Genomic DNA, 25,398 nt, shown 5'->3' with positions numbered 1-25,398 from the left:
AAAATTCTAAACACTAGATCCGACATATTTAGGAAGCTTTTATGCATGCTGGCGGTATTCTAGTACAAAGCCAAATGCTGCCAGGGGCATTTCAGACAGCTGTTACCTTCAAAACTTATTTTACCGTCTGTGCTAGAACGCACTTGTCTCCATCAGGTTTTCCAGATTAATGCCCATCGAAACGCCAGATTAAGATAAGGGCACTAAAAATGGCATGTGTTGAAGTTGAGACAGGGGAAGCATGCGATCTATGGTCGGTTCATTGTAGGCTGGCAGGTTGCACGACACTAAACGAAAGTGAGTAGCACGACTCTACATGAGCATACGCAAGACGAAAATGGCACACTTTTTCCGCTCCGAAAGCTTAGAGATTTTTTACGTAGGATAATGCTGTTAGCGCTGACTTCGCAAACGCTAATTTTCAGAAATTATTTTTTGTTGTGAGCCTTCCATGCATCATCTTCTTTCACTTGTACATACCATCATCATCACGCGGCTCCGCCTGTGGCACGCGCCTCGGGTTCGCCATTAGAATAAACGCCGGACATTTTGTGAGGCATACAGCAACAACAACAACACGGCTGTCTTGCGGTATCGGCATAGCCTTCTTCCACAAACGTCCTGCCGTCTCGGCCTGGCCTTCCTTAACAAGTGGTGGACGTGAAATTCGATCCCCTTGCTGCCTTGTACCCTGCCTCTCGCGGGAGCGGCGTTCCGGTCGCCGTTTCGCACCTACCACCATCGTCATGCCAACCGAAGAAAACCTCGACCCTGCCGGACCCCCTACCTCGGCCTCACCTGCACGGCCCCCTACGACCGCGCTCTTCTGACAACGCAACCCGCCGATGTTCGCTGATCGCCGCGACGAAGGCGTGGATGACTGGCTCGACACCTATGAACGCTGCAGCGCTTACAACCTCTCAACGTTTCTTTATACTTCATTGAGGTCGCCAGAAATTGGTTCATAAATCACAAACCTCATACCAGTGGCTTTCAGTAATTTACCGACTAGGCTGTTCGGACTGAGGTCGCCAAGAAATGACCCGCTTACCGCTTTCAACGTCCCGATGAAGCCTATGCATCTTACATCAAGGACGTACTTGCGCTTTGACGGCGTTTCAGACCCACAATGCCGGAAACTGACCGCTTCCACCACGTACTGAAAGGAATCAATTCTGTGGCTTTTAACACCTCAATTGCCCCAAATCCGTGAAGTGTCGATTCCATCATTACCACCTGTCAACGCTTCGACCGGCTGCAGTCCTGCCGCTTGCAGCCCGGCCTCGCTACCACCTGGACCTCTGCTGACCTCGGTCTGCGAACACTAATTCGAGCTGTCATCCGCGAAGAGCTACGAGTTCTCAGCCCTTTCTACCGCCACGAGTGCGATCATTCTTCCGCACCTTCTAATGACGCTGGTCTCCGTAACATCATTAAAGAAGAGTTGGAAACAATCACCTGCCCTATCGCATCCGACCCTCCTGCTCCCCGCCCGGCGCCGACTTACGCTCAAGTCGCTGCGTCGTCGCCCCCCTTCGTCCGCACACCCCGACCGGCACCGACCTACAATCGCATGTACGCAATGGCGACGGCTCCAGCTGCGCTATCCTATTCTGCACATTGGCGCCCCTACCGCCCAGTGTGCTACTACAGTGGAATCAGAGGACATATCTCCCGCTTTTGTCGTCGACGCCTCCAGGACGAGCGCCGTGGTTACGCAGCCTTCCAGAGTGAGCTACCTTCTTCCTATTATCAACGCCGCCCTTCTTCCCGCCAGCCCCGCCGATTCTCTCCGCCGCCGGTACCCTCGTCTGCACCTAGTGGGGCCCATGTTTCCCGACGCCGGTCCCCATCTCCATATCGCCGCTCAGTGTCCCCACTCCGACCCGCAACAGCTCTCCCTATCCGTCACTCGGAAAACTATGCGATGAAGTTTCCGGACGAGAAACTCCACTTTGCGAACTAACAAAAAGTCCTCAGATCGCCTGTTCAATGTGATTTCTGTTTCAGCGGAAGGATCACCTGTCGAAGTTTGATCGAAACAGGGGCTGAAATTTCTGTTATTCACGCTGATTTGTGCTGGCGCTTGCGGAAAGTGACGACACCATATCATGGGCCTGAACTTTATGGAGCAAATGATGTCACACTGCACCCTTCCGCGAAGTGCACTGTGCGCGTTGTTATCGATGGTGTCCGCCACCATGTGCAGTTTGCTGTGCTCTCACCTTGTGCGCATCTGATGATTTTGGATGGGATTTCTTGTCAACAGCTTCAGCGTTAATTTCTTGTGGCGAGCGTGTCATCCAAATGAAGGACAGTGATTTCTCATATGATTCTTTCGACCGACATCATCCGCTCACTGCCGCAGCTGATACAGTTTTGCCTCCTCAGTGCGAAAAGCTTCTTATCGTTGTTTCTGACCGCATCACTGATGAGGAAGTACTCACCGCACTATCTCATGGTCATTTTGCACATGGAATTGCCTTCCCGTCCAGTCTTGTCAAGTTCTGCAGCGGCTCAGCGATCATAGCATCCATGAACACTTCACGTGAATCACTCGTTCTGCCAAAGGAACCTCCCTCTCTTGCGTAGTGGATACTCAACCTTAGTCTCTGGTGGTGCTCACTGCCCCCTGCATCAGGAACCTGTTTCATCAGACGTCTCTCTTACTGTTCTATCAAAGACAATGATTCTGAATCTCACACCGCATCAACGCCAAGAATTGCGCACGTTGCTTCCCAATCACCAAGCCTTTTTCGATGCCACTTCTTCACCACTAGAACGGACTGCTCTTGCACACCACCACATCTTTACCGAATAGAACTCGATCATACGGCAACTGCCTTATCTGGGTTCTCTCTCCGAACGAAAAGTCATGGACGAAAATGTCCATAATATGTTACACAGCAATATTATTCGTCCCTCGACAAGCCCATTGTCCTAACTAGTAGTGTTGGTTAAAAAAAAGGACAGCTCGGTAAGATTTTGTGTTGACTACTGTGCGCTCAACAAAATTACCCGCAAAGATGTCTACCTGATGCCACAGATTGATCACGCCCTTGACTATCCCCAAGGCACCGAATATTTCTCGACCTTGAACCTACGATCACGTTATTGCCAAATACCTGTGTACGAGGCCGACAATTTTTTTTAATTGTTTTTTTTGGGGGGGAAAGAAAATGGCGCAGTATCTATCTCATATATCGCTGGACACCTGAACCGCGCCGTAAGGGAAGGGTATAGGAGGGAATGAAAGAAGTTGGGGAAAGCAGTTTTTTCTTTGCCGGAGTTCCGGGTTCGCACCCGACCGCGGCGGCAACGTTTTTATGGAGGAAAAACGCTAAGGTGCCCTTGTGCTGTGCGATGTCAGTGCACGTTAAAGATCCCCAGGTGGTCGAAATTATACCTGAGACCTTCACTACGGCACCCCTTTTTCCTTTCTTCTTGTCACTCCCTCCTTTATCCCTTCCCTTACGGCGCGGTTCAGGCGTCCAACGGTATATGAGACAGATACTGCGCCATTTCCTTTCCCCCAAAACCAATTAAAAGAAAAAAGATCTTTAACTTGCACTGACTTCGCACAGCACACGGGCGCCTTAGCGTTTTTCCTCCATAAAAACGCAGCAGCGGTCGGGCTCGAACCCGGGAACTCCGGCAAAGAAAAACTGCTTTCCCAACTTCCGATGGCCTTTACGAATTTAATGTTATGCCCTTCGGACTCTGTAACGCACCAGCAAGATTTGAAAGAATGACGGATATTGTACTTCGTGGCCTGAAGTGGAGAACCTGCTTGTGTTACTTGGATGACAATGTTATCTTTTCTTCAAACTTTCAAGACCATCTCACTTGCGCGAATGAGGCTTTCACGTGCCTCGCTTCAGCGGGCCTTCAGCTGAACACCAAGAAGTGCCACTTTGCACAGACGGAAATTAAAATTTTGGGGCATCTCGTTAGCCACGACGGCATTCGTCCAGACCCTGACAAAATCATCGAAGTCCTGAACTTTGCTCGTACTCAACGGACTGCGGCGCAGCTTTCTTGGGCTGCTGTCCTATTTCCGGCATTTTGTTAAGAATTTCTGAACTATTGCTGCTGCACTTCATGGACTACTTAAAGCGCACAGCACTTTCATGTGGACTGACCAGTGGGACACTGTTTTTAACAAACTCAAGCACACCCTCACATCGGACTCTGCCCTTGGCCGCTTCTTTGACACCGCTCCAACCATCTTGCATACTGATGCTGGTGGTCACGTTCTCGGCGCTGTACTTCTGCAGCGCGACGCAAATTCTCGAGAGAAACTTATTGCGTTCGCCAGCCAGACCCTGACTCCCGCTGAGAAAAATTACACCATTACCGAGCAGGAATGTCTATAGCAGTCGTCTGGGCAACCCAAAAATTTCGCTCTTACCTATATGGTCGCCACTTCACAGTTGTGACCAATCACCATGCTCTTTCCTGGTTGTCTTCGCTGAAACATTTCACAGGACGACTTGGCCGTTGGATTCTACGCCTACAAGTGTACCCCTTCGACATCATTTTAAATCGGATCGCCAACACCAAGACGCAGACGCGCTTTCTCGCTGCCCACTTTCGGAATCAGCGTGCTGTTTTTCTACGCAAAGCCTTTCCTCCTCTGAACAGAGCCCACCCCCTCCGACGCACATCACAGCACTTTCTTTTGACGACTCCGACAACAAACACGCTCTCCACTCGCAGCAACTAGCCGACGCCTACTGCCGTCCCATCATCGACCGCCTTACCGGCGCTTCGCACCCACCCAATGCTCGGCTCCGCCGAGAGCTACGCAACTTCAAGCTCGAAGATGGCATCCTACGCCGCTACATATGGAACCCGCTGGATCCCAGTCGTGCGGCGGGTGCTTCGCGCCAACATCCTAGCGGCTCTCCATGATAACGTTGCTGCCGGTCACCTAGGTTTGCACGAAACCTACGACCTCGTGAAGCGACGTCTCGTTTGGCCTGGCCTTTCCTCCAGCGTTGCTCAATACGTCTCTTCCTGCCTCCTGTGCCAACGTCGAAAACGGCCAACTTCCCCACCCGCTGGCCTCCTACAAGCCCTTCCCTGTCCCGCCAGCCGTTCGAAGTCATCGGCATCGACTTATATGGTTCCCTGCCTCTCTCCGATCGAGGTAATCATTGGATCATCACAGCTGTCCTGCACCTAACGCGATACGCCGAGACAGCACCCGTGCCCACTGGCTCGGATCAACAGGTTGCAAATATCTTTTTGCGATTTATTGTATTGCGGCATGGTGCTCTCGGGTACTCCTTAGTGACCGCGGAAAGACCTTCTCATCGACAGTCGTTGCCGAAGTCCTTCAGGCATCATCCACCCTTTATAAGACCAACTCAAGCTACCATTGCCAGACCAACGGTCTGACTGAGCATTTTCATCGCACCCTATCGGATATGATCTCCATGTACATGACACCGAATCATTGAAATTTGGACACTATTCTACCGTTCGTCACTTTCGCCTATAATACAGCAATACAGCAGACTACCGGTTACTCTCCATTCTTCCTTCTTTACAGCCGTCCTCCTGCCACAATTCTCGACAGTTGTTCCTTCTCTACGCCTGAATCTACCTCCACATCAGTACCTGCCCATTCGGTATTCCGTGTGGCCAGATGCCGTCACCTTGCTCGCCTCAACACTGAAGCCTGCCAGGAAGACCGTGAGAGTCGCTGCGATTCTACTCACCGTGTAGTCTCTTTCCGACACACCACTGCGCACCCCTGACCTTAGTGAAAAATTTCCCCACCGCTACATTGGTTCCTACAGGATCATCAATCGAACTTCCCCAGTGAACTACAGTGTCACACCTGTTGTTTCCCCAGAATATCGATGATACCATGGTACTGAGATTGTCCATGTTTACCGAAACCATTTGTGCGCCGCGGCGCATCGGTTGCTTAGGAGCGGCCAGGATGCGGCTGCTTTCGAACCCACCGGCAGATTGTGTGAGCCTTCCATGGATCATCTTCTTTCCCTTGTACATACCATCATCATCCCGCGGCTCTGCCTGTGGCACGCGCCTCGGGTTCGCAATTAGAATAAACGCCAAACACGGCCGTCTTGCCGTCCCGGCCTAGCCTTCCTTCACAGTATATATAAGAAGGCCTAGACTTAAACTTAGAAGAAGATCAATTTGAAGAAGTGTTAGAGAGAAGTGACGGCACCATAATTCCGTGAAGGCGATAAAGTGCGACTGATATGTAAAATTGTAATATATGTGGGGATTTCCTAAAAATGGTTTTAGCCAAAACAAACTTTTTACGCGAGCTCTGCTCACCTCACGAGAAATTTATTCAAGGCTATAGAGTTCAGCTTTTCAAGAAGAGCAGACAACACAAATTTTGCGCACAGGAGATAAGGTGCCCCTTCCGTTACCTCGTTCTCTTGTTTGACCAAAGGTTTGTTGCTATTATATCCAGACACAAGACCTAAATTACACAAAAAAAACGAAATAAATGTTTTTTCTTGAATTGAGCAGTCATTGGGATAGGAATGAAGGCATGCCAAGAAGCTGTTATCTCGTAATAAGTTTACGTAAAAGCGCTTCCACTCTGAAGCATCACTGCCACCGATAAAGCTATTGGGAATATTAAATTACAGCACTTAGAGGATTTTAAACGTTGCATAGTACCGTAGTTAAGCCGGCAGATACCGCAGTAACTCGCGGAATGTCTTGCCATACCTCTCTAATCAGTTTAAAAAATAAATGACAGTGGTGAGCTGCGACTAACGTAGCCTTTCCTTGACAGCACCGCTGTTATTTGTCTGCATTACAGTTCTCAGTAACTAAAAGATAATTACCGTCGTAAGCCGCCGATTTTTTTCCAAATGTAGGTTTTCCCATTCCGTGATTCAGCGCCAGCATTTTTTTGCCGCGTCCTCTACTTCGCTTGAAGCTTGGAGCTGAATACGGCAAGAATCGGCACCGGTAAATTGGTAGAAAAGTCAAACTCTGTGTCTTCGTCATTTTAACGGGCGCATTTAGGCATCGGTTCAAGCCTAAAGAATTGTCTTTGCTGTTTTATTTGAAAGTGGGCGAAAGTTTGTCTAGTAGGATAGCGACAGTTCTTTGCGCTGCTCGGAGACATCCGTTGGCTGGAGGAACTTCTATGGCATGGCAAACTTTCGCGCGCTTTGGCGTTATCAGCTGCATGCACAGTAGTGTAATCTTACACGACACAGGGTCAGCTGCGTAATGCTATTCTTTCAACTACAATGTGCGATGCACATCCGCACCTTTCAATATCACCGCTATTTATAGAGCCGAGTGCAGTTTGTTGAGTTTCGCTTTCCGAGTTTCTAATTAAAGACGCAGTTTTTTTTAAATTCCTATTTGCGGTGTTCTAGCGAGACACCCTGCTGCCATAAAAAGCTGATTTCAAAAGGAAAGAAAGCCTTCATTTCTTTTTACCAAACTTGCATGGCGTGTCAATAAGAACCCTGAAGATAAAAAATTCCCACATCAATATTTATACGCAATATAATTTACACCACAAGGACGAATTAACAATCATAGCATGCGTAAGCATGCGGAAGCGTTCGCCACATCAGCGGAAAACGGTTCCTGGCACTTTGCGACAACTGCACTGTTCTGTCAAGGAAAGCTTCTAAAAACTGCTGAACACGGCAGAAACTCAACTGAACACGTAGCGAACTAAGCTGCAATCGGCGCCTGGTTCTCTGGGTGCACTGCAGTCACGGCACGATATATCAAGGCTTGTCGCTTTGTAGCAAGCTTTGTAGCTTTATAGAAATTATCTTTAAATGTTTCCGAATGATGAGCACAGCAAGCGACTGTAAACGGATCAGGCCGCTTACACATGATATCTCGCGTAGCATTTGATGCTACTAAAGTGCATGCGCATAGTAATAAAATAGTAAACCTGGAGCTGAAACACATACCTGGTTCCTTGACGCATCGTAGTTTCCTCACAGAATGCATAGCTCAACAGTGCTTCTGCCTTTCAACTTTCACACGAAGCGCAGTCGTGTCTACCCAGCTGTGGGCGGCGGTTTTTTTTTCTTGACCGAGCCAACATGGTGCCCATCGTTTGAAGCGCTAAGGGATGGCGCTGCACATTTCGGATATAGTCTATTGAACTATGACTAGGAAATTGAGAAGCTCTTAGCCGGGGAAACCTTAATACTAGCGTAGGGTAGTGTCACTTCAAGAGCGCGACAACTGTCCTTCAGAGCTGTTAATCATCCGCAATTGGGTTGCCCTACGCAAACTGATATGTAGGTGATTTTCATTTGGCCCTTCAGTTCTCTTGTCCATGTTTCGTTTGTTGCTTACAGTAGGTTGAGTTTTACGTAACTTTGAGCACATATTAAAAAAGCAGCTCTCCACCTCTGGCTTAAACCAGCGACATTTTGTTCCCCAAGTCTGGCGCTCCTCAGAATATTTTGTATATTCGGACTTTTTAGTGAATGATCTGTGATTAAGTATGCAAAACTTCTAATGTGTATATTTATGGCAAAGTAGCGTTTCTTAGCTTTGTAGCAGGGGTGAAGAAACAAAGAATACAGTTGTCTGCAGCAACGTATCTGATACGTTTGATCCCGGCCGCGGCGGTCGAATTTTGATCGAGGCGAAATTGTAGAGGCCTGTGTACTGTGCGATGTCAGGGCACGTTAAAGAACCCCAGGTGGTCGAAATTTCCGAAGCACTTCACTACGGCGTCTATCATAGCCTGAGTCGCTTTGGGACGGTGAACCCCCATAAACTGAACCGAACTAGAAGGAAAGAGATAAAACACGTAACTGGAACGATCTCAGGCTAAGAGACGCTGTATTTTCATGCTTTAATTCACACAGCGAAAAGACGAACACGGACGGTGCAGAAGAGGTATTCCGAGAATTGGATTCAGAGCAGTTTGGAACAAAAGCTAATGACTAATATCATAACAATCTGAATTTCCAGTTCACATCGACATGACTCAGGAGTAGTATTGTTAAGCATGATAGAAGACGACGACAGCAATGCAGCACACTGAACATAAATATTACTAAGCAGAAATGTAACCTTCCCTAGTACTGGAAGAACAAAACAGCTTACTGTAGGAAGAAAAGCATTAGAAATTGTCACGGAATACATCCGGCAGGTAGTAACCGCTAATCTGTAACTACCTCCCAACGAACTGCAAAACCAAGGTTGGGAACCCTAAAATATGGTAGCGCATGAGCGCAATGACACAGATTTTATATTTTGCTGGCTTCCTTTAAATACCGTTAAACGGACCACGTTGGAGAAACGTCACCACAAAAATGTGCATCGAGTGTTTCTTAACTCCCTCTTCAAATCGACGAAATGCACGTGGCAGTAGCGTTGATGTTAAAAATTTCGCATATGTAAGCTAAGCTAATGAAGTATTTAGGCGTAATTTACAAAAGTCAAAAGCGCCACACGAGATGCAACAATGTCTTTGTTTCCGTGGAGCGCCGATGCTACGATATTCATTCATTCTTGGATCAACCTTCTTCACACACCTAATAAGTGGCACTAAACACCGGGAAACCACACCGCTTTCCACAATTGTCCGCGTCCCTCTTCCCAGACCTGACCGTCTTCTCTTTGTTTTCTTTACGTTTGATTCCTTTTATTTGAGAACGCTGAACAAGTTTTGCATTAAGTGTTTTGGGCACTGGCAGAAAAAGTTATGGGCTTCCAGGCGCCAATTTCGTCGCTCAATTGGGCTGAAATTTTTTTAAGGCTCACATTTTTTACAAACCTCATAAATACACCCATGCTTCACTTGAACGCCAAATGTTTTTATTGCTGCTTGTTTTCTTCGCTCCGTCGTTTTGTCTATAGAAATATTGCACGGCTGAAATATTTCCGGAGAAATGCTTGCAACAATCGGAGGAACAATTATGGAAAATTTACTACAATATTTGCCGACATATCCGGTTGAAATACTTTACCATGTGAAATTAAAGCGTCATATACTGTTTACTCATTTATTCATCGCTTTAAAGAGTATTTAACTCATTTGCTGTGTAGTTCGCATGCATACACAGTAGCAAACTTTGTTTAAAGTTTCATTTTTTTTGCATTACGTATCGAAGTAGTTAATGTTTATACTTTTTGTTCGGTTTCTCACACATAAAATTGTTTCCGTCGCTTTTTGTTGGTTGTATATTTACGATAACTACGTGATACAATTTTTCCATTGCGATTTTGCCTCTCTTGCTTTGCTCTATGAGGACCAACGACAGTCGTCTACTATGGGACCTCCTTCTGTACTGATCGTATTGCATGCACTATTACTGTTTGAGTTGCTCAATAAACTTGAAACTTGAGGTCTTATGAGGTGGTAGTCGCGCATCAAGACGTCAATATCTCTCTGAAAACACATGCGCTATCCGTCTCCATAATTCCGCTTTATTAATCAGTGATAATGAAAGAGTAGTTCGACTTGTGTATTGTCTTGTTATAAAACTGCGTGTTTCGGTAGTTGAATAGAGTGCTTAAAGGGACGTTGAGGTGAAATTGAAGTTGGCTTGTATCGATAGAATACAACCTCCTGATCACAAAAACTCCACTCTTACTGAAAACAAAGCTCTTGTAAGGTAGAAAATAGCAAGAACCAAAATACAGGTATCGCCGTCACAGGCCGATCTCGCAAGTACAAGCGTGCCGACGTCATAGGACAAGAGACGCCACCTTGGAGGAATTTTCTTTCCTAAATAGTGCGCGAATCTCTGTGGCTGACAAAGGAAGATTGCGCGCGCGGTTCAATATTGAAGTAAGTTTTGTTTTAAAACCTATAGTGCACTTTTATCACACAAAGAAGGCAGAAAAAAGGCAACCTGAATGTTGGAAGCAAAGAAAACCGATGCGTGGCGGCGCCACAGGCGACCAGGAGAGTTTCGATTTGTTAAGGCGCTTCGCGTCTATGAGCTTTGCGTGCTCCGTGGTTTTGTTTTTGACGCGCCTCGATTTACAAGCGCCGAACAGCAGAGATACTCCATGTGCCGCTTCAAGTGCTGGTTAACATTTGAACGAGCCTGCTAAAGCTTGTCAGATGATCGCCACGGTCGATGAAAAACTATGACGGCACAATGTTCGGCGATCGTACAAGGCAGTGCCCAGTATAAAGAGCACTTGTGTCTTCGCACGCTCGCCGCCGACGTGAGCCACGCCCCCCCCCCCTTCCCCTGAGGCAGTGGACAACCTGGTGGGTGACTGTACTGTTCCGGCCACAGGGAAAGAGCGACACCTTCCACCACCGCTGCAAGTTCCAGGTTGCAGCGGAGCTGTCCACCACACCAGGCGTCGCATCCGTGCGGGTCAGCCTCTCACGAAATGTGGTTGCTGCGGACGCAGTCACCGAGGAGGCCCTGGCAGCTCTCCTTGCCATCCAATCCCTTGTCGGGATGGAGGTGAGAGCCCTACTGGCTGCAGACAAGGGTGCCTCTACGGGCTTCATTCACGGAGTGCCTGCTGACCTTGGGGACGTCGAGCTGCCTTCAGCGCTGGAAGCACCAGTGCCCATCCTGGGAGTTCGGCGTGGCCAGGGCACCACCCTGCAGGTCCGGTTTGGGGCGCCAAAGCCACTGTCCCATGTGGCCATCTATAAACTACGGCTACCAATGCGGCCAGCCCTGCGCCGCCCCATCCAGTGCGGCCGCTGTGGCCGCCTAGACCACGTGACGGCCAGCTGCACCCACCCCAGGTACAGTCACCGCTGCGGCCGCCAACACAGAACTGCTGCTTGCGACTCGTCAGCACCACGGTGCACGAACTGCGGCGGAGGCCACCCGTCGGACAATCCGTCCTGCCCCCGTGTGGCCGCTGCGGTTGCAGCTGCCGCTGCACCAGTCTCGAGGACGGCCATCCGGTCGGACCTCCGGACCGGGCAGATATCGTATGCCCAGGCTGTCAAGACTACAGCGGCTGACCCTCCAAGGCCACATGTGCAGTCCCTCCAACCCACGGCCCCCCAACACGGCCCAGGACCTACCCACTCCCAGGCTGGTACCGTTCCTCTCCTCCTGAGTGGCCAGTTGGACCAGCTGACGTGGACCTTGGCGGCCACCCTCCAGGCCCTCACATAGTTCCTCACTCACCAAAATGGGCATGGCGCAGGCCCCGCTGAATCAGGCCAACCATCATGGCTAGCACACCGCAGATGGTTCCCAGACCACGGGTCCTCCAGTGGAACTGCCGGGCACTTCGACCCCGGCTGTCCGAGCTCCATGACCGCCTACAGCTGGAGGAGTACGATGTCCTGGCCCTCCAGGAGGTGTACATGCCACGGGACCAACTACACCTGCCAGGGTACATCGGATAAGGCAGCAGGACCTCCTGCCAGCACTCCTCCTGTCGGGCTGACCCATGCTTGGAGGACAGCCATCCACCCGGACCCTCCCGGGCAGCCATCTTTGTCCGCAGGACTCTTGCCCAGGCGGAGATTTTGGTGAGTGATGCGGTTGTGGCCCCCATGGAGTTAGTCTGCGTAAGGGTCAGGCTTTGTCGAGTTGACACAGCTGTGGCAAGTGTATATGTGCGTCCCCAGAACTCTTGGGACGCCGAATCCTTGCCGCAGCTAGTCAGTGTCATTGGCGGCGACTGTTTGCTCTGCGGGGACTTCAACGCGGCTCATCCGCGGTGGGGATCCCGCAGGGCAGATCGTCACGGCCGGCATCTTGTTGAGGCCATTCGCGGTACTGGGCTGCATGTTTTGAACACTGGCGTCCCCACTTTTGTCCGTCGGGGGGGGGGGGGGGGGGGGGAGGGGGGCGTCCGCACATGCATTGATCTATCCATTGGGACGCCCTGATGTGTTTATGGATGGCACCCCTCGGCGGACACCTGGGGCTCGGACCACTACCCTATCACTCTGGCTCCTAAACCGGGCAAGAGAGTGGATTGTCTAACATGCAGAGTGGTCCACTGGGACAAGTTCCGGGACCTCCTCCGCAGCTTCTCCCTGCAGGACGACATCCTGACCCACGTTACTAGGTGTGCGGAGGCTGCCACGATTTGCAGCGATGTCCCCCCTGGTCAGCCCATCCCGGATCTCCACCTCCTCCAGCTTCGGGAACAACGGGGCGAGGCAGAGCGGAGGGCGCTCTGCACAGAATGATCCGAGCTCTGAACCTTGCAAAACCGGCTCGACGCGAAGTGCCGCCGGTCTCACAACCGACGCCGCAGAGTCGTGGGAGGGCATCTGCGCTTCCCTGGTGGCCGCCAGCGGGAGTGCCAGGTCGTGGCGGGCGTCTGCTCCGTTCGCTGCAGGAGACTCCCATTAAGCGGGCCCCCTACCTGGCCATCGCAGTGGCAGGGGGTCTCACCTCCCAGCAGCTGGCTGACAAGCTGGCAGAGGCCCACCTCCCCCGAGCCTAATTCTGCAGGGCTCTACCAAAGGCGGAACCGCATCCAGCCAGCCTGCAGGCACGCGGCGGACATCACGGCTGTCTGCTCCACGGCCCTCACGAGGAGGGAACTCTCCTCTGCCCTGCTGCACTCCAAGCTCCGCAGTGCCCCTGGACCAGATGGCGTCACTTACCAGACGCTGCGGAACCTGGACGACGCCATGCAGACAAGCCTGCTCCAGACGTACAACGAGGTCTGGTCCACAGGCCGCCTGCCTGAGGCCTGGCGCACAGCCCTGTTGGTCCCGGTCCTCAAGACGGGCAAGCCACCTGCTGACCTGCCGTCATACAGGCCGGTGTCTCTGACCTCGGCCCCGGGGAAGCTCATGGAATCCATGGCCTTGGGGAGGCTGGAGTGGATCGCTGCGTCCACAGGCTGCCTGCCCGAGCAGCAGTCCGGGTTCCGGAGGCACCGCTGTACTGCTGACGCAATAGCAGACATCGTGTCCGGCCTCTAGGATGCACGCCACTCCCACCACGTCATCTGCCTCACACTCCTGGACGTGAAGGGGGCACTCGACAATGTATCCCATGAAGCGATTCTCGAGGCCGTGGACTGCCTTGGCGTCACCGGCAACCTTCGGCGGTACATCCGGGGCTCTCTGCAGGACCGCAGGAGCTGTGTCCGGGGGCTGGACGTGCTACCAGTGCCCCCGAGGCACTCACCACAGGGGTTCCCCAGGGCAGCGTGCTGAGCCCCATGCTGTTCAACTTGGTGATGGCCCAGCTGCCCAGCTGCCTCCCAGATGGCCTGAAACTTCCCGTCCGCATTGCCATCTACGCGGACGACATTTCCCTTTGGTGTCGCGGACCACGATGCCAGAGGGTTCAGGTCATCAAGAATGTGCAACGAGCCATCACCAGGGTCAGTTCCTACCTGGAACGGGTTGGCCTGCAGCTCTCCCCCATCAAATCGGAGGCCATGCTGCTCAACATCCGGCCAGGAGCACGCCCGGGGAAGACCTGCCTCAGCGTCGCAGGACGGGAGCTCCCATGGCGGCATTCCTGCCGCTACCTGGGCCTCCTTATTGACCGCCACCTCACCTGGCGTCCAGCCCTCAAGGCATTCTGCCAACAGGCAACAAGGGTCCGTGGCGCCATCCGGAGTCTCCTGGCTGGGGGGAACGGCGTCACCCCACAAATTGGGCTCCGGTTCTTCCAGGCCATGGCAGGGGCTCAGTTCCTGTATGCCCTCCCGCTGGTTCAGATGACCATCCACCAGCAGCTGGCCATCGAGCGATCCCAGAGGGCTGCAGTCCGTCTGTGTCTGGGACTTCCCCGTGGCTCCCAGGTCCCGGCCACACTTGCAGAGGCCGGCATGTGGCCCATGATGCTGCAGGCCCAGCGGACGGCACCCCGCCATGCTGAGCGACTACACCTCGCCCCGGACGGACGTCCCCTCCTGGAGCGCCTCCTCGGCCACCGTCATTCGCGAATTGGGAAGGTTGCCCAGGAGCTCGAGCAGCTGGTGGGTGGGCAGCCAGAGCACCTTCCTCCCCCTCCACGACCGGACCTGGGCCATCTGTTCCGGGTGCTCATGCCACCACGGAGTGCCAAGCCGAAGCGGCTCACCCCTGCAGTTGGCCTCCGGCAGGAAGCAACGGCGACCCTGGAGAAGGACCTGGCCGGCTGCAAGCAGCTATACACGGACGGGTCGGTCCTCATGGGTGCCTGCCCGTCTGCTGCGGGGTCCTGCATCACGCCTTCGTTGGGAGAAAGCCGGCAGGCCAGACTTCCGTTCGTGGCCAGCTCGACCACAGCAGAGCTGGCGGCCCTCCACCTGGCTGCCGACATCCTGGAGTCCCACCCCGCACTGCAGTCTGCAGCCATTCTCAGCGACTCCAGGGTGGCCCTCCAGCTTCTGCAAGAGCCACGGAGCCAGCTGCCCATCGTACGAAAGCTGGCCGCCAGACTGGACAGCATCTGATCTCGTGGCTGCTCACTCTCCCTGGCCTGGATCACCCAGCCACATCGGAGTCCCAGGCAATGAGGAAGCAGACGCCCTGGCCAAGGCTGCCCACGGAAGCTGTACCCCCTGCTCTACTGCTGTGGTGTCCCTGGATGTTGCCAGAACCGTCACGGAGCGGCAGCTACTAATGGAGCACCCCGACCCCAAGGTTGCCGAAGGGACGCCCCCTCAACGCCTGCCAGGTAAAGGGCTCACCAGACGGCAGAGGTCCCTCCTCCTCCGGCTCCGCATCGGATGCTCGTGGACCGGGGCTAGGCTGCATCGCAAGGGTTTGGCCCTTACGGTGGACTGCTCCCGCTGCGGCCACACGGAGGAGACCACTGATCACCTCCTCCTCGATTGCCCTGCCTTGGTCATCCACCAGGAAAAGCTGGCTGCCTGCTACCGGGACCTGAGCCTTCCATCTGACTCGGCCAGTGCCCTCGTCTTCCCCACCGGTCCCAACGCTTCCAAGGCGCTCCGGTCTCTCCTCGCCTTCCTGGAGAAGACGGGCCTGGATGGCTATTGCTAGCCCAAGGCAGCTGACTGACTGTCTGATACAACTGCGTCTCCCGCATCTCTATACTCGCCCTTTCCCTCTTTCCTCTGAAACTCTACCTATCCTTCTCTATCTGCACGCCGGCAGTGGTGGTGGTGCGTTAACGTCAGTCACAGGCCCGTGCACTTTACTTTCCTCTTCACCTTTCAACCACTTACTACTACTACGCACGCTCGCCCTGCGAAACACTCCCGGCTTTGCCAGTCAACATCAAACTACTTAACGGAAATCGTTTATTAAGGACGGGAGCCAAGGTACAAGGCAGTTAAGAAAAATTGCTGATGACCTAGCTCTGTTAGGCCAGGATATAGTACGTTGCGAAAGCGCGGAGATTCCTCCATCGGAAAAGTGCATTCACTAGATGCGCCTTTATTGACGAATTTACCTTGGATGTCGTGGCGGAGTGGTAGCATCTCCGCCTTAAACAACAAAGGCCATGGTTCGATACCAAGCCTCAACAGAGGATTTTTTTTATTCAGTGAGTGGGCGGGGGGTTTCAGTGGCTCCCATAGATGCCGCCACCGAATACCTTGGTTAGCGGTTAAGCCCAGGCTCTGTTAAGGCGCGTTTATGCTCCGGCGTAACGCGCGCGCACGCGCCGCACGACGGCGTCACGTCGGCCAAAGCGAGACCCTCTATACTGCAACTACGCTTGACCGCCGACGCGTTCGGCGGCCTCGGCGCACTCTGACCGCACTGACGGGGACTTGGAGCATGTCTCTGAATGCGCCAGCCGCCGCCGGCCCGGCCAGACTGATTCGGCTCCGCGGCGAGGTGCGCGTTGTGTTGTAATTCAATAGCTTCGGCAGTTGGGCGCTGCTGTTCTTTTCGAGCTCTCGGCTAATTTAATACATGCACAGTACACCTCTGAAGGTACATGCAAGAGCGCGAGAGAGATCGATCCAGTGGACCCGTTGGACCTAGCGGAAGCCGTTGAAGCGTCGTGCGCCGGCTTTAGTTTCAAGCCGCCAACTTTAAACGCGACCGCTCTTGAGCACCCACCCGTTTTTTGTGGCAAAAAAAATAAATAAACAACTTGGCCCTTCCGCGCCGTTCAATGAATCACAATCCGTTGGCCCCAAAGACCCGGCCAGCCTCCAATGGCTGCAACGCGCCGACCTGGTCCTCGTCCTTCCTGACTCCCCGACCTGGGATTATGATATTTAGTTTGCAACGGCTGCTCACTGAGGAAGAGGGAACGACCCGCCGGCGCCTAACCTAACCGTGCTCCCTCAAAAATATCGCACGCTCTGTGGGGCTGAGGTCGCTGAAATGCAGGCCGCATTTTTTGCGAGAACTACGTCGTCGTGTTCTGCAACGGGATCCATTGATAACGCTGGCAAGACGCCGGTGCAAACGTAAACGAAGCGACTGTAGCGACCCCCGATAGATGCATTCAACGTGCGGGGGCGATGGCTTTCATATCGGCAGCTGCTAGACTGCACCGCTAGCCACCAGAAATCACGGAGTCTGCGTTTACGTCACGTTTCGCGTCACTAAGTCCTACGACGTCACAAGAGTTCTCTGTGACGTCATAAGAGTTCTCGAGTTTGAATCGGAGCGGCGCGAAAAACATTTTCAACTTAGAATCCAAATATATTTTAAATAAATGCATCTTTCGCTCCCGGACAAGCGGCAACAAAGCCATGAAATGCCGAACTATCAGATTTTGCTAACGAAAAAAATCTGATAGAGTTCTCCTCAGTGTCCCCTTAACGTTCCACTGTGTCACGTGGCTACACATTCCCTCCTAACAGTGGAATCGCATTCAGTGCGTTTAGCAATATTTTTGTACGAGCCTAATTTCCCGTCGTATTTGAGCAAGGATTGCACCATATAGAACTCCGAACGAAATTGAGGCGTCACTGAGTTTTTACTTCTGCCAGCATTAGGCTACTTGCATTTTTTTGATCTCAGTCAGCTTTCACGGAAAAAAATACAAATAGTATCATGCCTCTACTTTCACTTTAGAAGCGTACATCATCTGTAAAAAAATTTTTCAGGTTGAGATATAGGACTGCTTTCAGGGAGATAACTCTCTCACAATAGGGAATGTCCGCCGGAGGCCATCTAACAGCATATAGTGGCGAAAAACCGACCGCTACAGTCTGGAAAATCTAAAAGGGAGAAAAACTTCAGCCAATTTCCGGCTTTCAAGAAAAATCCCAAACCATAGAATGACTTAGAGTTGAGACCTTGGCAGCCCCACATTAAGAGGTATCAAGACTAGCGATAATCTTGCAATTCTATGAAAGCGTTAACGATGATATAAAATGTAGGCAAATTGAAATCTACTTTCATGTTATGGGTGAAAGTGCTTTGAAAGCGTGAAAGAGTTTTGAAATCAAATGCTTACCTTCAGGCTCTGTGCTCGCTTGAGGTTTTTCTGTTTCATTTTCTGCGTGAAACATAAAACTATTGGTTAATGCACAGACGAAAACGTCAAAATAGCAGTTTTCGCTCACTTCAGCAAATTGGAGCGTAAATTGATCCATTTTGCTCAATGAAACCTTTTTCCGGAAATAGACAGCTGGCTTACGTACCAACACGCGTTAAATTTCTGTGACAACATTTATGTTACAATGCACGCTGGGATGGTTTTGTTCGGACGTTTTCCTCGCAAGACAAAAGAAACAAGAATTACAGAGCAATTTTTTTTGTCTTTTTCTTAGCTGTTTGTGGCGCTGTGGAAGTGTCTCACATAAAAAAATGTCTACAAAATTTCAGTTTAGAGGATGGGTGCACATGAATTTTAGCGGAAAATTATTGTTGATATCATGATGCAATGTGATTTTTCGAACGTACTTTATCAGTGCTGACCCGAGACTTGCCATCTTAGAGCCGAGATTGACCCACAGTCAGGTATGCTGATTCACGCGGAATGTTGCAAAGCTTACCGCAAATTCTCTAGTGCGTGTCTCGTAGAAGCTATATCCAATTTGCAGCTCGCAAGCGGTAAATTTTCAGTAAAACCAGAAAATTATCAGTAAATTTTTATTTATTTTATTTGAAAATACTGCAGCCCCATTCCAGGGGCTATAGCAGAAGTCGTTACATATATCATGCGGTACAGTTGCGCGCATAAAGGGGTACATGGCAAAATGTGAAACAAACGCTGCATACAACATCATATAATGCTACGTCTCAATTTCGGATGCAAAATCAGACACAGAAAAGGCACGTATATTTCCATTTAAAGAGTTCCAACTCTCCACGGTACGCGGAAAAAAAACTGTATTTGAAAGCATTAGTACGGGCAAAAAAGGGTTGGATATTAAGATCGTGATGGCTCCTGGTTAGAGATGGTTTTGAAAACGTGATATGCTTACTCTCTGAGAGGCAATTAGCAGAATGCACTATTGAGTGAAGAAGTTTTAAGGACTCAGTTTTCCGGCGGGATGCGAGCGGACTTAAGTTTAAGGAAGATATCGCAGATGAGGGTGAAAAATGAAAGTCGTAGCGGCGAAAAATAAATCTTACAGCTTTTTGTTGTACAGATTCTATTTGATCAATTTCACATTGCTTATATGGATTCCAAACATTGGAAGCGTATTCAAGAATAGGGCGAATTAGAGTTTTATACATGACCAATTTCGTCTCTTTAGGAGCATCCCGTACTGTGCGCCTCAAGTAACCTACCTTTTTAAGAGCTTTATCTGTGATATGATCGATGTGTTTTGACCATGACATATTGTGTGAAAAAACAACGCCAAGATATTTATATTCATGTACCCTTTGCAGGGATGAATAATCGTAATTAGAAGGGCATGAATAATTGTAATTAGAAGGGCATAGGCGGTTCGTGAAAGACATGACAACTGTTTTGCTGAAGTTGATTTTCATCTGCCACGTATTGCACCAATCACTGAATATACCAAAAGACTCATTCAGAAGGAAGTGATCACTGACAGAGTTAATAGTGTGGTACAATACACAATCATCGGCGTATAGACGGATCTTTGAGGTTATACTGTCAGGCAAATCATTAATATAAAGTAAAAACAACAAAGGGCCAAGGACAGAGCCTTGGGGAACACCTGAGGTTACGTCAGCTTTCGAAAAATCGACGGAATTGAAGCGAACAGACTGGGAGCGGTGCGAGAGGAAATCGGCAATCCAGTCAACGAGTTGAGAGTTATTGAGAATGTCTTTGAGTTTGCATAACAGTTTAGAGTGAAGAACCGTGTCAAAAGCTTTTGAGAAATCGATGAATATGGCATCGATTTGGTTACCGGCATCTATGCCGAGAAAAATGTCATGCGCAAATTCTGTTAAGTGAGTCACTGTACTAAACCCCTTGCGAAACCCGTTTTGAGCCCTTGAAAGAAGTTTAGTTGCTTGAAGAAATTCCATGATGTGTTTATAAATAATGTGCTCTAAGATCTTACATGAATGTGCAGTTAAAGAGATCGGCCTATAGTTAGAAAGAAGTTGTTTGTTGCCGGATTTATAGAGCGGGAGTACATTGGCGAGTTTCTATGAGGAAGGGACAATGCCAGTAGAAAGAGATTGTTGAAAAATAATTGAGAGATATAGACACGACCAAAGAGAATAGCGTAAAAGGAAGGTATTTGGGATACTGTCCGGTCCAGCGCATTTTTTTTGAGTCAAGGTGCAAGATAAGATTTAAAACGCCCTGAGGGCTAACCGTGATATCAGAGATAGAACGGACATGATTAGGAAGACTGAAAGATGGAATGATGTTATTATCACGTGCAGAGACAGAATGAAAGTAAGCACTAAATGCATCAGATATTTCAGCGGGGTCAGAGACAATTTCTCCATTAATAACGAATGAGGTAGATGAAGTGCCTGAGGGTAGGACAGAACGCCAAAATTTACGAGGGTTATTGCTAAGCAGCGCTTGAGGCTGAACGCGGAAATAGAAATCTTTAGCAGAGTGCATTTTATTACGAAGTTCATTTCTCGCAGCTTGAAATCGAGCAATGGAATCAGGGTTATTGTTACGTGTCATGTGCCTCATCCGAGATACACGACGTGACATCTGCAATACATCTCGATTAATCCATGGGAGAGTAGGATTTCTTTTCTTCGTTTTGACGGGAACAAACAACTTAATGCACAGAGTAACAATTCTTTCAAAATATTCAACAATGTCATTAAGATCGCCGTCACGGCTGAGCGCGCAAAAGGAGAAGCACTCGGACAGAACGCCAAAATTTACGAGGGTTATTGCTAAGCAGCGCTTGAGGCTGAACGCGGAAATAGAAATCTTTAGCAGAGTGCATTTTATTACGAAGTTCATTTCTCGCAGCTTGAAATCGAGCAATGGAATCAGGGTTATTGTTACGTGTCATGTGCCTCATCCGAGATACACGACGTGACATCTGCAATACATCTCGATTAATCCAAGGGAGAGTAGGATTTCTTTTCTTCGTTTTGACGGGAACAAACAACTTAATGCACAGACTAACAATCCTTTCAAAATATTCAACAAGGTCATTAAGATCGCCGTCACGGCTGAGCGCGCAAAAGGAGAAGCACTCGGCCAGTTTGTCGATTATAGAGTTGTCGTCAGCGTGATGGAAATCCAGAAATGACGTGAACGTGCACTGTGGGTTACTATTAAAGCGGGATTGAGTAAGGAGAACTGCTTCATGGTCGGAGATACCATCGACAACCGTGCACTGAAATCCGGTCTCTATTAGGTTGTGGCTTAGGAAGATTAGGTCTAGCAAAGAATTTAGTCTGGTAGGAAACGAAACTATTTGAGTGAGTCCAAGAGAGAGCGAAAGATCAATCAATTCTTCTGCTAAAGAAGCATCACGGCCAGAATAAGACAACGATGGCCAGTGAATACCAGGCACGTTAAAATCACCCATGAAGATGATGTTTGGCACTGAAAGGCTATGCATGAACTGGCCAACAGAGTGCAAAATATCAACAGAAGTTCCGGGGGGTCGGTAAAAAACGCCAATAATAACAGTCTTTTTTTTCTAAATAAATCTTGCACCAAATTGACTCAGTGTTGCAAGGAGCGGGTAGTATAGAAAACCTAAGATATGAACGAAGAAGTAAAGCTACACCACCGCCTTTGTCCTCATGTCTGTCGGCACGGATAGCAAGGTAACCAGGTGGGGTAAATTCCGAGTCATATATGTCAGGGTGTAGCCAGGTTTCAGTGATGCCAATAATGTGAGGGTCATGGGAGGGCACAAGCGCGAGAAGATCGGGGAGTTTGTTTGAAATGCTTCTAGCGTTAAGGTTTAAGACAACGAGACTGGATGGAGAGCTAGGTAACTGTCAATGGGGTGACGAATCAAGTGCAGTAGATTCGCCAGCCTCCTCGTGACGTGATAAAGAAGGAAGCTCAGTATATTCTGTGGCTTCGTGACGTGATCACGAAGGAAGCTCAGAAGATTCGGACACATCGTGATGGGGGTCCCGTTTCAAGCCACTCGAGGCTTCATCCCATGTGTACCTGACACCATCAATGAAAGCATGATCGTACCGAAGCTTCACCTTTGAACCACCGTCACGAAGCGAGGAAGATGCATTCCATATTTTCTTACGAAGGGCTCGAACATTCGCAGAAAAATCCTCAGTGATGTAAAATTTTTCCCCTTTGAGTTTCTATAGGTTCTTCATGACAAGCATCTTCTCACTGAAATCAAGGATCCTTAATATGACAGGACGTGTCCGTCCATTACTGGGTCTGCCGATGCGATGACAACGCTCGATGCCTGGACATTCTATGCGAAGCTTGTCAGTAAATATTTTGCAGATTTGGGACAATAAACTGTTGCCATCTTCATCAGGACTCTCTAGTAAACCATGCACAACAAGATTGTTTCGCCTTGACCGGTTTTCCAAGTCTTCATTCTTTACAACCAGGTTAGATATTGTTTTCTTTAAGGATGGGAGAAGACATAGCGCTACAGTAGAGAGAGTGCCAACAGTGTCCACCACTACAATGTTCAATAAAAGTATTCGGGCCTGTGCAAGATCACAACGAAATGAAATGTACGGATTCATATTGTGTCACTGTACTGATAAAGCAACGTGTCAGGCTTCGGGATACGGATGGCTTACCTATCGAGATATGGATGGCTTACAGAAAATACATGTGCCGTTGTTGAATCCTTTCCAAACGCATATGACACTAAAGTTAATGCTCAAATTTGCTTAATTTTTGTTTTGTTTTATGGTGCTTTAACATGTCAAATCGACTCAGGCTATGAGGGACGCCGTAGTGAAGGGCTCCGGAAATTTGGACCACCTGTGGTTCTTTACCGTGCCCTGACATCGCACAGTACACGGCCTCCAGAATTTCACATGAATCGAAATTCGATCGCCGTAGCCGGGATCGAATCCGCCTCTTTCGGGTCAGCAGCCGAGCACCATAGCCACTTAGCCACCGCGACGGCTGAAATTTACTTAAGTCTCCACACCTAATTACCCATTTAAAACGAAGAAAAATACTCTGAGAAGTGCCACATGATAGTAAAGAATCTAGTTGTTTTCGCCCAGCTGCGATTAAGCGCGTTTGATTACTCATTAGTTCAAGTTAGAGGAAAGAACCAGCATACAGGGTGTTTCAGCGGACGCTATCAAAAATTATCAGAAATAGGATTTTTGTGGTAAAAATATTGCTTTTGTGGCACAGTATTACCAGTATTGGCGGACACCAGAAAACCAGTCAGTCGTCTTATGTAGTAAGATGGTTAAGAAATTTTTAATAAATAAATGTTTAACTGCGTTGTTCTGTGGTCTGTGTTGTTCCCACCATGGGTTTGTCACGCGCAAGGGGACCAATTTTCTATGGCTGCAATATTTCCGGAGAAATGATTGCAGCCATCGGAGTGAGCCGTGACACAGTGGCGGTCGGGCATGAAAACGACAATATCTGGCTGAAAATACTTACATGCGCTATCCGTCGGCATTATATAAATCCGTGCTAATGGATGAGTATTTCGTCTTCTTTATTGCCTTGTTAAAAAACTGCCTATTTCAGTAATTGAATAGCGTGCTTATCTTTCCGCTGTGCTATAGATTCTCCCCTCGCAGTCGAATTACATTCAGAGCGCGTAGCAATATTATATACGAACGTAATTTCAGGCCGTTTTGAGCAAGGATTGCTTTATCAAGAGCTCCAAAAGAAATGGAAGCGTAACTGAAGTGGATACTTCTCCGAGCATAAGCAAACTGTATTTCTTCGTTCTCAACCAGCCATCATGCAAAAAAAAGTTTAAAAATTCTTCGCGAATGCGGAATCAAAATCAGAGAGGCACCTGTGTTTTCACCTATGCTTTCGACAAGTTCGGATACGAACAAGTACATCACGAAACGAAGATTTGTATGGCACCAAGCGCATCTCACTGAGACTAACGGTTCGCCTGCTACGAACCTCCGAAGGTTGCTACAGGACGGTTTCGAGGACCAAAGCTCGTCGGTACAAATTCCTCACACAAACCAGACTTCAACTGGAAAACAATTTTTGTGTGCCGAAACGTGACAATTCGTTTGGCGCCACTCCGAACCGTCTGGTGCAATAGAGTGGGCCATAATTTAGTCAACAATGACGACCCCAAGTGCTAGCATATATATGAAGGTAGCCAAAAGTCACCGCAACCAAGGTGCATACGGGAATGTTGAATTTTTTTTATGAATTGTGCTTAACAGTGGAATAATAATACTTAGATTAATCCAACGCTGAAAGAAAATTATTTATAAAGCAGCAGAAAAAACAACAATGCCGCCGGTGGTGGGATACGAACCCACTACCTCCGAATATCGCGTCCGGTGCTCTACCAGACGGTGCTCTACCTCTCTCAGTATATATATATATATATATATATATATATATATATATATATATATATATATATATTCACTGTTACGAAAGTAGGTTGCGTTGGCTTCCGCAGGGAAAAGGCTTAAGAGCAGTGGGCACTTCTACAGAGGCACATTTATTTGTCAACGTTCCGACCACAGTGCGCTCTTCTTCAGGACTGCAGTGGTATCGCGTCAGATTGTTGTTTTAAGTTTGTGAGCTGCAGAGGAGAGAGAATTTAAAAATTGGGGCTTTGGGGAGGTGACAGGGACAAGATTGGGGGAGAGAAAAAAGTAGAAAGAAAAAAGGGAAAAAAGGAAGGACGGACAAAATAGGAGATGGCGAAACGAGAGAAAGGGAGAGGAAGACGGTGCGGGGGACATGGGCAGCTCAGCAACGACAGGTGTACGAAAACAAACCATGCAAGCAAAAGACAGAAATAAGATGCACAAATACAAAGATGGGCGCTTCTCCAGCTGCGTGGCGAAAGAGGCGCCTCTGAGCAAAGGAACTGGCGGCGACAAAAATTCCAAACCAGCAGCCTTTTGGGGGGTCTCACTAATGCCCCTGCCACACGAAATTTCTTGTGACCATAGATGTAACATCTTTATACACAAACATTCCCCATGCCGACGGCTTCGCAGCCCTTTTAGAATGTTATGAACAGCAGAGACGT

General features: G+C 49.3%; 1 long non-coding RNA gene across 1 annotated transcript in view; it reads right to left on the bottom strand.

Moving 5' to 3' along the window:
* The window catches only part of LOC144118988 (uncharacterized), a 62,390-nt gene that overhangs the window by 21,830 nt on the left and 15,162 nt on the right, over nucleotides 1-25,398 (bottom strand). The window contains exon 5 of the long non-coding RNA XR_013312211.1: nucleotides 18,285-18,326. This is a non-coding gene — a long non-coding RNA (uncharacterized LOC144118988). The remainder of the gene's footprint in view (nucleotides 1-18,284; nucleotides 18,327-25,398) is intronic.

This window comes from Amblyomma americanum, chromosome 2, assembly GCF_052857255.1.
Source record: "Amblyomma americanum isolate KBUSLIRL-KWMA chromosome 2, ASM5285725v1, whole genome shotgun sequence".
In the NCBI taxonomy this organism is placed as follows: Eukaryota; Metazoa; Arthropoda; class Arachnida; order Ixodida; family Ixodidae; genus Amblyomma; species Amblyomma americanum.
This window is presented reverse-complemented; position numbering and strand designations above follow the sequence as displayed.